Source organism: Protopterus annectens, chromosome 14.part0 (assembly GCF_019279795.1).
Source record: "Protopterus annectens isolate FY-2018-M chromosome 14.part0, PAN1.0, whole genome shotgun sequence".
NCBI lineage: Eukaryota > Metazoa > Chordata > Ceratodontiformes > Protopteridae > Protopterus > Protopterus annectens.
Window position 1 is genome coordinate 1,056,042,563 of NC_056748.1, and position 12,302 is coordinate 1,056,054,864.

Consider the following 12,302-nt stretch of genomic DNA (forward strand, 5'->3'; position numbering starts at 1 on the left):
ATGTTCTACAGAACTAGAAACTTTTTTTAAAATACATGTAAAAGTCAGAAAGGAGGGAGTAGGGAAGGGCGGGAAAGAAAAGAGACAAATTTTTAGAAAGAAAAAAAAACTGTATTGCACTGTCTTATGATGTACATTATGCATTTGCATTTTCCTGACTGTATGAATTTTACTCTTGTATTTTACCCTCTAACATTATGTAACCTTTATTGTATTGTATTGTATTGCTTATGGAGCTTTTCTCCCCGGGCCTCCAGTGAAAATGGGCACTTCTTGGCCCAGTGGACTTCCCCGGTAATCAAACTGAAAATAAATAAAAATAAAACTGCTCTAAGGCCAAAAGAAAGTTAGGGGATAGAGAAGGCAACAGTCATTACCTCATATATACAGCAAAACATTTACTCATGGACTAGAAAAAAGCCCTGAGACGCTCAAGAGTGCAAGAGCCCAATGCTTAGTGAAGCGTGGCAAACAAGATATGAGGGATTTGGAGAAGAGGAGCATCATGGGTAAGGGAGGAGCTCAGATATTGATGCCTGCAGCCCTGATATGCAGCAGAGTTGGATCAGATCCAAAACTCAGGTTGAAGAGCAAATGAAGGCAGCATCAGATCAAAAAGCTTCTCAGATATGCAAATAACCTTAATCTTATCTAAATATCTGAGCTGTCTATGCAAATCCAAGGTGTGAAGAATCTTCTCACTGGCAAACTGTGGAGAAGGAAAAAAGGAATGCAAATTAACAGACTAAGAGACAACTCAATGACCATCATGGGTATTAAAGAGTTAGTATGAAGAGACACTATGAAAAACTAAAAAAGGAAGAACAGCCACGAAAGCTTGAAGCTCAGATTTTCTTTTAGCTAAAGTAAGGACCAAAAGAAGAAGATGTACAATGTTGAAAGGAAGTTGATGCAGCAGGCTCAAAAGAAGCCTTAGTCAAATTTTCAAGAACAAAACTTGTGGTCCCAAGAAGGTGGAATAGGCTTCCTGGGAACCCTGATACAAAGGATGCCTTTAAGAAGTAGTGTGACCTCAAACCTACAGGCAAGAGGAGGAGGAGTTAAAACAGACTAGGAGAAATTGCTGCTAGGTGAGCTTTAACTAAGAGTATGTCAACCCAGCATGGAGTAAATCACACAAGACAGAATTGGAGGAAAAGGGGTCCCAATTATGAGAGACACACCAGAGAGAAAATCTCTTCCATTTGGACAAATATGATTTCCTGGTGGTGGGTTTCTTGCCCTCCTGCAGGACCCAAAGGACATCCTTGGAAGAGATGCCTAAAACGGATTAAAACCAATGGACAATGTAATTTCTGTGAAGCATCCATTTATGAGCCTGCATGCTGGGCATGCTCAGAGTCCGCCACAATATTTTGGTCTGAGGGAATGTAGACATCCTGAAGAGTTACTTGATACTGGACAAGTAGATCTCAGACCTAAAGAAGGCAGGACTATGTACCTGTCGTCCTTATTTAGACACCACATCACTGTGGTATAGTCTATGAAAACTCTGAGGGGCCTGGGAAGAAAGGGGGTATGAAAAATTTGAAGAGCTAGGAGAACAGCTACCTCTTTGATGTGGTCTGACCTCTGGTGAAGAGGTCAGAGACCTTGGACCTTGAGAGAACCAAAGGAAGCTCCTCACTCCATGTCTGATGCATCTGAAAAGAGCTTGAGTTGGCACTGGAGGTTGGAAAGGAAGCCCCAGGTTGAGAGTAAGTTAATGAATCTGCCACTGAAAAGATTGCTTAAGCTTCAACTGGAGAGAGGGAAGGAAGAGAACTAGGAAGTCCAGGGGATGGCAGTGTTGAAGCCATACTGACTTGGGGTATCACTGAAGTTCTCTCATACGCATCCTGACCAGATACAGCACAGGAACAGTGGAAGCTATAAACCTGAGGACTTCCAAGAAAGTCACAAAAACTGGAAAAAAGCAATCAGAGAGAGAGACTTGGTGGAAGGAAGGGATGTCAGCAAGGGAATGGTCTGGATCCTGCAACTGAGAAAAATCATGATCCTAAGAAGGCGCCAATAAAAGTTTATGGTGAACCCCAAACTCTGCAGAAGGAAACTGTAAACTGGAGGTCCTGAAGCAGAACCTCAAGGGACAAGGCCTGAATGAGCAGGTCATTCAAATAAGGAAAGACCTGAACCCCTCTCCTCCTGCAAAAGGCAATGACAATTTGTTGAATAGCCTTGGGGCAGTGGAGATGCCAAAGAGTAAAGCAGAGAACTAAAAATGTAAGGATGAAACAGAATCGCAAACATTTCCTGAAAAGGGAATGAATGGGGATGTGAAGGATGTGAAGGTAGGCATCCTTGAGATCTAGATATACCAGAAATGCCTGGGGAATAACAGAGAACAAAGTTTGAAGGGAAAACATCCAAAAAGAGGGGACCTTTAAAAACGTGTTGAGCCGAGAAATGTCCAGAATTGGTCTCCAGGTGCCCTCCTTCATGGGGACTAGAAACATTCTGGAATACATACCTTCCCTTCCTCAGTAGGGGGCAGAACCTGAATGGGGTCATAAGCTAAGAAGCATGAAACACTTCTGGAAAGAAAGGACGCTGTCCCTGAAAAGGCTGAGGAATGTCCAGAAAGGGAAGAAGAGATTTCCATATCATGGAATAGCCTTGGAGGATGAAGGACAAAACTCAAAATTTTTGTGTGACCCAACCAATTTGGAAGGGCCAAGGAAAGTTGAAGGGACAAGAGAACCTGCCTGAAGGTAAAAGGAAGCAAACCATCAGGTGGAATCTGGTTTGTCCTGAAATATAGGTTCCTGAGAAACAGTGGTATCAGAAGGTACAATGTCTAGAACACTTCTTACTCTTTGGTGGAGGGCGAGAATATCTGCATGCAAAAGCAAGTTTGGAAGGGTAATTCTGCTGAAATGTAGGGATAGGAGAAACAAAACAAAAAAAAAACTTTTCAACTCCTGCAAGGGCTTTGCCTTACCCTGGAAGTATTTGAAGTTCAGCAGCAGCAGAGCCAAAATAATTTTAATCATCACCTAGAGGAGCATCCAATAAATTGGCCTTATCATCATCAGGCAAAGGTTGAAGAAGAAGCCAAGTATAACACACCAAAACAGAACCAAATGCAGCAACCCTGGAAGAGACAATCATCTGCATCATAACTGCATTTAATGGAGCGGCACATCACTTGAGAGGTAGAACCCAACAAGGAAAGGGCCAAAACCTTCCCTTCAGAATAAAGGTCAGAAACCACTGGAGAAACTTAAGAAAGAAGGGCTAAAATATACCAAGTTATATGGGTCTGGTAATTAACAGTCCTAAAAGCCAGGGTAACAGCAGTATAAACCATTTTGCAAAGCCATTTAATTGCCCTACTATCCTTGTCTGAAGGAAGCAACTTAGTAAAGGGTAACAGCTTTGGTTTGTCAGAAGTGACAGACAACACAGGAGGACATTTACACAGAAATTTATCATCTGGGACCTTGTAAAATCTGTCAGGTTTCTTGAGAGCCTGAAAAGATATACAGGAGGGTGGACAGAACTGGAGGAAAAGCAGAAGATGTGGCCATCTGGAGGAGTTCATAATACCTTTTCTGGATATCAGAGACCTGAAAATAATCCCATTTGAAAAATGCTATGTGAAATAGTATCCCCAAAGGAGAGTTCTTCAAAAGGAGAATCTGGACCGATAGGATCCTCTCCCTCAGACCCACAGTCCAACGTGGAAGGGGTCTGACAAAAGTATGCTAAGGATTCTTCCCCAGATTTTAGATCCTCATCAGAAGATTCTTGCTCCCTGGGTCTCTTAAGAGGAGTAGAAGACAAGGGAGGGGGCAGACACAGCAAGCCCCTGATGTGGTTTAAACCCATTAGAGCATTACACAATCCCTGAGTAAAATCCTGTCATTCATGTTGGGAGCCACAAGAACTATGCTTTTTTTCTCTCTTTCTTTTTCTGTGGGAAGTCTGCATGAAAAACCCTAGGAGGGTCAGAACCTTGGTAACATTACAAGCGTAGTAGGAATCTCCTCTCATACTAAAGTCTGTGGAACTCATCTTGGTCCCTTAGATATAATCAGTTGAGGTTTTCTCACAATGTCTAAAGCAAACATTTTGAAAAGCCTCCGAGGACTTGTGAAAAGATGAATTCCTGCCAGCCTGAATAGAGGTTGTGACAGTAGAATCCAAAGCAACAACTGGATTATCCTCTGGGGTTTCACATGAGAGAGATGTCCAGGGAGGTTGGACAGCAGCTGAATCAGACCAGAGTCTTTTTGCCTTCTTGGCTAGTGGTTGACTCTCAGGACAGGGAAACTCCACCACAGCACCTTGTACCAACAAAATTAGATGTTGGTTTTTCCAAGTAAGCAAAGAGGAGAGGCTACTGCATAGGGTCTTAAGGGCAAACCTCCAGCAGATATAATAGTTGTGAAAAATCTTACCATAACCATAGATGTCCTTCTCTTCCATGTTGCAGTATTCTTAACCTTTGGGATTTCATGCCTAGGCAACCTGAACGTCCATCCTGTATATTAAAACGACTTCTGCTACTGCATGGTACATGTGGACATTGCACATAGTAAGGCAAGTAACGTAGGCCATAAAGGTGTCAGCACAAATCATCCCTCAGAACTGAATGCCCCAGTCTGAAAACCAGCCCAAGGATATGAGGTATATCACATCATCCAGCAAATAGCAAGCACCAAGTGGGTAGGAGAGTGGGACAGAATACTGCAACATGGAAGATAAGGACATATATGGTTAAGGTTAAGAAGTTACACAACTATTTTGTCCTTCTATTCCTATGCTGCAGTATTTTTTTACCACTGGGTGAGTACTAAAGTTCATGGGAAGGAAAGGAAGGATAGAGCAGAGGAGGTGTCTATGAATCCATGCAGGACTGCCCTAGCAGATCCCACTGTGGACCTGGAGATAATGTCCAGTTTGTAATGTTTGGTGAAGTTATGGACAGAAGACCATGTGGCCACTTCCAAAATAGCAGCAGTGTCCAGACCTTTGAAGAAAGCCCCTGAAGAAGCTACAGCTCTAGTGGAGTCAGCCTTCATGGGGTAGGCAGTGTTTTTCACTGGGAGACAAAAATGTATGAAATAGCCTTAGATATCCAAGTAAAAATACTCTATTTGGAGACAGACGTTCCCAGTGACCTGAGGTGGAAAGAAACAAACAGTTGCTCAGTTTTCCTAATAGGCTTGATTTTGTCCAGATAAAAATGGAGTTATCTGTGCACATCCAAAGAATGACGTACTCTCTCATTAGGGTTTTTACGGTTAAGAAAAAAGGTACAGAGATGAATAGATTAGGGACAAGTGATTAACCACCTTGGGCATAAAGGAAGGGTTAGTATGGAAACATATCCTGTCCTTGTGGAAAATGAGAAAACGCTGGCAAGCCATAAGGGCTTGGAGTTCTGAAATTCTTCTGGCAGAAGTGATGGCTACTAACTGAAACATTTTCCAAGTGCAAAACTTTAAGGAAGCTGATGCTGCAGGCTCAGAAGGAGCCTGACTGAGCTTTTGCAGGACAAAATTTAAATCCCAGAGGGGAGGAATAGGTTTCCTGGGAAGTCTAATGTAAAACACACCTTTGAGGAAGAGCTTAACTTCTAACCCAGAAGTTAGTGAAGGAGATAAAAGCAAACATGCTGAAATGGCTGACAGATGGGCTTTACCAGAAGAGTAGGAGAGCCCAGCCTTAAGTAGCTCACACAGGAAAACCACTGGAATGTCCTGTGAAAAAGTATCTAGATATTTCCAGCAATACAATTCAGACCACTGCAAAACGAATCCACGGAAAGCCAATGTGTTGTAGAAAAAACTTTAATCAAGACTTAGCGCTTTCACCGAACAAACTGTGGCATCATCAGAGTCAGTAGTTCCAATCCAAGGACAGCAGGTTTAACTAGTGTAATAATTAAGTCAATAATTCAATAATTAGTTGAACCTATTACATCCTTAAAACAACACTAACACTAAATCAGTCCTTATTACCTAAAATATATCACTATCATTCTAGCCAGTCATGAAATATTATTAAAATTGTTAAAATTGTATAAAACATTTACATTGTTTTTATGTTTACACAATAATAGTTGTAATAATAAATATGAAATTTAATAAATAACAAAAACCATTGCAATGAATTGAATTTTAACCCTTATATCTCATATGATTTTTGCCTCAAAATGGGTTTTAAAGATATACAATCATTTAAACCAGGTTGCTTCATTGCATTTAACCTGAGTTGCCACTCTGCTTCACGAAGAGCAACTTTATTACCAATGTCTCCACCTTGGTCCGTGACCACCCGATCAATAATAAAAAACAAAACCTTTTTAAAACTAGAACATTTAACAGAATGAAGGTATAGGGCGTTGTGAGCATCTTTATTTTTCACTAATCTACATGTGGTCATTCCAATGTAAAATGCATCACAAGAGGTGCATGAAGCAATGTAAATAATATTTTTGCTGTTACAATTGCATGCACCTGGACATGCCAAAGTACGCCCATAATTTGCCACACAAATATAAGGCCCTTCCGCTACAAACCTACATGCCCTACATGTTCCACATTTACCCATCATGGGCCTAACTGATTTAGGGACCCTTTCAAGAATACTCTTCAAATTAGGTCCTTTACTAAAGACAATTCTAGGTTCAAGCCCTACAATGGTCTTTAATTCAACGCTCAAACTGTTGTCCCATAAACTCTTCATTACAGTGCACATCTCAGTAGTTTTTCACTAAAATGCAAAACAAAAACTGGGTCCTTGTCAATCATCTCAAACCATCTGACCCTTTGCCACCCCATGGGGAAGGTTTGGATATGTTTTTTGAAAGCCTTAGTACCAGCGACAAGATTGACAAGAGTAGAATAAATCTGTTGTATGATTTGATGGAGATGGTTCTACACAACAATTTTATGAAATTTGAAGGGGAGTTTTTCAAACAGTGTTCGGGTGTGGCAATGGGTGCCAAATGTGCCCCGACCTTTGCAAATCTAGTATTGCTGGCTTGGGAAAGGTCATTTGTGTTCACCTCGATGTTCAACTCTAAAATTGTTCTCTACAACAGATTTCTGGACGATTTACTTATTTTGTGGGGTGGAGACGAAAGTGAGGCAGTTCAATTTGTGAACTACTTGAATGGAACTACTAAATTTTTAAAATTTACCCATACTTGGAGTAAAGAAAGTACTAATTTTTTGGATATTACTATCATTAAGAATGGGGATGGTTTATCAAGTACAATTTTCAGAAAGGAGAACTACTCAAATTCGTTACTTCACTTTAACAGTTGCCATCCCTTTCACCAGAGGAAAGGGGTGGCAAAGGGTCAGATGGTTCGTACATCTAGATTGGTTAGTGACGAGGAAATGTTCAGAAAGGAGCTGTATAAGTTAATTGGGATGTTATTGGATCGTGGATATCCCTTGAATTTATTACTAAAAATCAAGAAAGAGGTGTACAAAAAGAGGAGAACAGTATACTCCCCTATTTTGAGGAAGTTAGGGATCAATGATGGGTTGGAGAGGGGCATGGATGGTGTAAGTCCTAGTGAAATTGAGACGATTGAGATGATTGACAAGGACCCAGATTTTGTTTTGCATTTTAGTGAAAAAACTACTGAGATGTGCACTGTAATGAAGAGTTTATGGGACAACAGTTTGAGCGTTGAATTAAAGACCATTGTAGGGCTTGAAACTAGAATTGTCTTTAGTAAAGGACCTAATTTGAAGAGTATTCTTGAAAGGGTCCCTAAATCAGGCCCATGATGGGTAAATGTGGAACATGTAGGGCATGTAGGTTTGTAGCGGAAGGGCTTTATATTTGTGTGGCAAATTATGGGCGTACTTTGGCATGTCCAGGTGCATGCAATTGTAACTGCAAAAATATTATTTACATTGCTTCATGCACCTCTTGTGATGCATTTTACGTTGGAATGACCACACGTAGATTAAGGGAAAGGGTGTTGGAACATGTTAGATGTGTGAAAAATAAAGATGTTCACAATGCCCTATACCTTCATTCTGTTAAATGTTCTAGTTTTAAAAAGTTTTTGTTTTTTATTATTGATCGGGTGGTCACGGACCAAGGTGGAGACATTGGTAATAAAGTTGCTCTTCATGAAGCAGAGTGGCAACTCAGGTTAAATGCAATGAAGCAACCTGGTTTAAATGATTGTATATCTTTAAAACCCATTTTCAGGCAAAAATCATATGAGATATAAGGGTTAAAATTCAATTCATTGCAATGGTTTTTGTTATTTATTAAATTTCATATTTATTATTACAACTATTATTGTGTAAACATAAAAACAATGTAAATGTTTTATACAATTTTAATAATATTTCATGACTGGGTAGAATGATAGTGTTATATTTTAGGTAATAAGGACTGATTTAGTGTTAGTGTTATTTTAAGGATGTAATAGGTTCAACTAATTACTGAATTATTGACTTAATTATTACACTATTTAAACCTGCTGTCCTTGGATTGGAACTATTGACTCTGATGATGCCACAGTTTGTTTGGTGAAAGCGCTAAGTCTTGATTAAAGCTTTTTCTACAACACATTGGCTTTCCGTGGATTCGTTTTGCAGTGGTCTGAATTGTATTGCTGGTCATTCTTCATTTTACCCTGCATTGGGTGTTGGCTGTTATTTGAGTATCTAGATATTTCTTTAGACACCAGACAGAGCTCCTCTTCCATCTGGATAAACAGGACCTCCTGCAGGACTAGAAGCATATCCTTAGAGAAAAATTATTGGAAAGGGATCAAAAGCCCATCACCCACAGAGATTGAGGGAAGTCAGATGTGGGTGGATAAGTGATCCCTTATCTTGTGTGATAAGATCCACCCTGTGGGGTAACTTGTGATGACTGCCCCTTGGCTAAATGCAGACGAGGGAACCAGTGCTGTCTTGGCCAACAGGGAGACACCAGCAAGATTTTTGGCTTGTCCTGCTCTATTTTTAGTAGGACCTTATGGATAAGTGGGAAGGGGGAGGCATAAAGAAACACCCCTTTCATAAGCATAGGGCATCCACCTTCCATACTACAGGGTCTGGAACTCTGGCACAAAACTTTGGAAGTTGTCTGTTTATGGGGGAGGCAAATAGATCTACTTGAAAAGTACCCCACTGGTGGAGAATATCCAGAAACACATCCCTGTGGCGCACTGATTCGTGGGCTTGTGTCATGGATCTGCTGAGAATGTCTGCCATTATATTTTGAGCTTGCAACAAAATCTTCACTAGAGAAGCACTCTCCCAGGCTTGAAGGGCCAACCTTGCAAAGCAGGTAACATTCGGTGCCCCCCCCCCATGTTTGTTCACATACCACAGAACTGTAGTGTTGTCTGAGAATATTTTCAGGGTTCCTGGGAGTAGTAAGGAGAGAAAGGCTTGAAGGGCCAGGATCAAAGCCCTCATCTTTTTTACATTATGTTGCCTTTTGATTGAGGGATACCAAAGACCCTGGTCTTTCAGGCAACCCAAATCTGATTCCCGCCCAAAGTCTGAGGGGCATCTGTGTAGAGTTCCTGAACTGGGGTTGGCTTTTGAAATGGAAGCACCCTAGGTTTAGTTGAATCTGTTGAACCCACTATTGAATTTATTTATTTATACAATGGAGAATTAGGAGTATAAATTCCAGGGGAAAGGCATGCTGGGTCCAAAGCTCCAAAGTGTTTTTAGAAACCACTGGATTTTCATCATGTCAAGTTGGGCTTGAGGTATAGGGGAATAAGTAATGCCATGAACCCTAGTATGTGCAAGTACTCCCTGGTAAATACAGAGATTAACAGGAGTAGGCTGTGGAAGTAGTTGAGCAGTTTCCATTTTTTGAGAAGGGATGAAAGCCATCATCTGATCTGATATTAGTTTGCATCCTGGGAAGGATTGAGAGAGGACTTACTGGAGTTTATGGTGAATACCAAGCCTTGCAGTACGAAAATAATGAAGGCTGGGTTTGCTTTAGAGTGTCTGGGTGGGCTGCTTGAATTAGAGGTCATCCAGATAAGGCTAGATCAGAATTCCTTGGAGCATGCAGAAAGCAGTGACAAGAGCTAAGCATTTTGCGAATACCCTTGGTGCCATAGAGTAAAGTAAAAAACTTCCTGTATTGTGGATAACTGGAGATATTAAGGTATGCATCCTTGATGTCCAGAGTGACTAGAAAGGCCTGGAGGAGCAGGAGTGGTAAGAGAGTTTGCAGAGAGAGCATATGAAAGGTTGGCACTTTGAGGCAAAAGTTGAGATGTGAGAGTGAGGTGAGAGGTCTAGAGTTGGTCTCCAAGGACCCTCTTCTCTGGAAACTAGGAACATTCTTGAGTAAAACCCTCTTCCTTTTTAGGATTTGTGGGAAAGAACAGTTGGGGAAAATCTAACCATAACCATATATGTTCTTCTCTTTCATGTTGCAGTATTCTTAATGTGGGGTTCTTTGCCTCAGGCAACCTGACCTTCGGCTCCTATACAAAAGCTTAAGCCTGGCTGCTGTAGGTGTGCGGGACGTCACACATAGGGTCATAAACCAGGGGTCTTAAATGTGATGTCTGCACGCACAGACCTCAGAACTAACTGTCCAGTCGGGCAGTAGCATAGGAGATGCCAAAATAGGTCTTTCAGATAGGTGAAATGCCACAGACTGACCCAGAATGGGCCTAGTGTTGGTAGGGGCTCAATGGAGTCTCTAGTCCTGTAACTACTTCAGAAGGGGTGGGGCAGGAGGGAGATAAGGAACACTGCAACATGGAAGAGAAGGACATCTATGGTTATGGTAAGATTATACACAACTATTCTATGTCCTTCTATTCTCATGTTGAAGTATTCATACTGTGGGAGAGTACCATAGCTTAGGAAGGAGGAAGGGTGGAGGAAGAGGTAGATTCCAGAAATCCTTGCAGGACTGCCCTAGAAAACCTCCTCTGGCTTTGGAGATATGGTCCAGTTTGTAATGTTTGCTGAAGGTGTGCACAGTGGGCCAGGTGGCTGCTTCAAGGATGGTAGCTGTGTCAAAGCCTTTGAAGGCGGCTTTGGAAAAAGCTACTGTTCTAGTGGAATGAGCCCTGATTCAGGGCCTTTCCGTGGTATGAGTAGCAAAAAATAAATGTTTTTTCTGATCCAACAGGAAATGGTCTGTTTGGTGACTGCCTTGCCCAGGGCTCTGGGATGGAAGGAAACAGTTAGTTATGTACTCACCATAACGATCGATGTATGTGGTCCATCTCGCCTACATTCCTTACTCACGGGTTCGGAGCTGAGAATCGGCTCCAACTCAGCCAAATTTCTCTAGCATGAAGTCTGTAATTGGCCGGGCTAACCCGGTATCCCAGGATGCACCTCGCCCTAGCCCCAGATCTTGTTTGCAATCATAACACTCATAACCCATACTCAATAAACACTGGAAGAAATTCCAGCCAGATAAGGGAACCAAATCACTGACCTTGAAGGGTCCACAGAGCCAATATTCTTCCAAATCCTCTAGGAAGGGGGCAGGTGGGAGGGTACGTAGGAATGTAGGCGAGATGGACCACATAGATCAATCATTATGGTGAGTACATAACTAACTGATGTTATGTGGTCCTATCTTGCCTACATTCCTTACTCACGGAACAGCGTCCCCAGCACCTCTATCCTGGGAGGCTCATAAGAAGATACTCCTCAGAACCATGGAACCAAAGGAAGCCCGGCCACGTCCAGCTTGTAATGAGTAATAAAAGTGTTGGGGGAAGCCCAAGTGGCCGCGGCACAAATATCATCCAAGGAAAGCCTAGCATAGAAAGCTACTGATGTAGACATAGCCCTGGTAGAATGAGCCTTGACAGGAAAGGGTAAAGTTCTGTCTGCTGATGAGTAGATGAATGAAATACAATCTTTGATCCATTTAGAAATTGTGCACTTGGAAATAGGACAACCTGCTCTGTTCTCTGAAAAGGACACAAACAGTTGATCAGATTTCCTAACATGCTTAGTCCTATGTAAATAAAATCTCAGTTGTCTGTGCACATCCAACTGATGAAACCTGAACTCTGCTTTATTGGAAAAGTTCGGAAAAAACACTGGTAGCTCAATAGATTGATGGAGATTGACAGTGGATGACACCTTCGGAAGGAAGGACGGGTTAAGCCTCAGGGAAACTCTGTCCTTATGAAAGATCAAATACGGAGGTTTAATGGACAAGGCTTGAAGTTCTGATACCCTCCTGGCCGATGTAATGGCTATCAGAAAAGCCGCCTTCCAAGATAAGAATTTTAAGTCGCAAATAGCAGCCAGTTCAAAGGGTGGTGACATAATAGC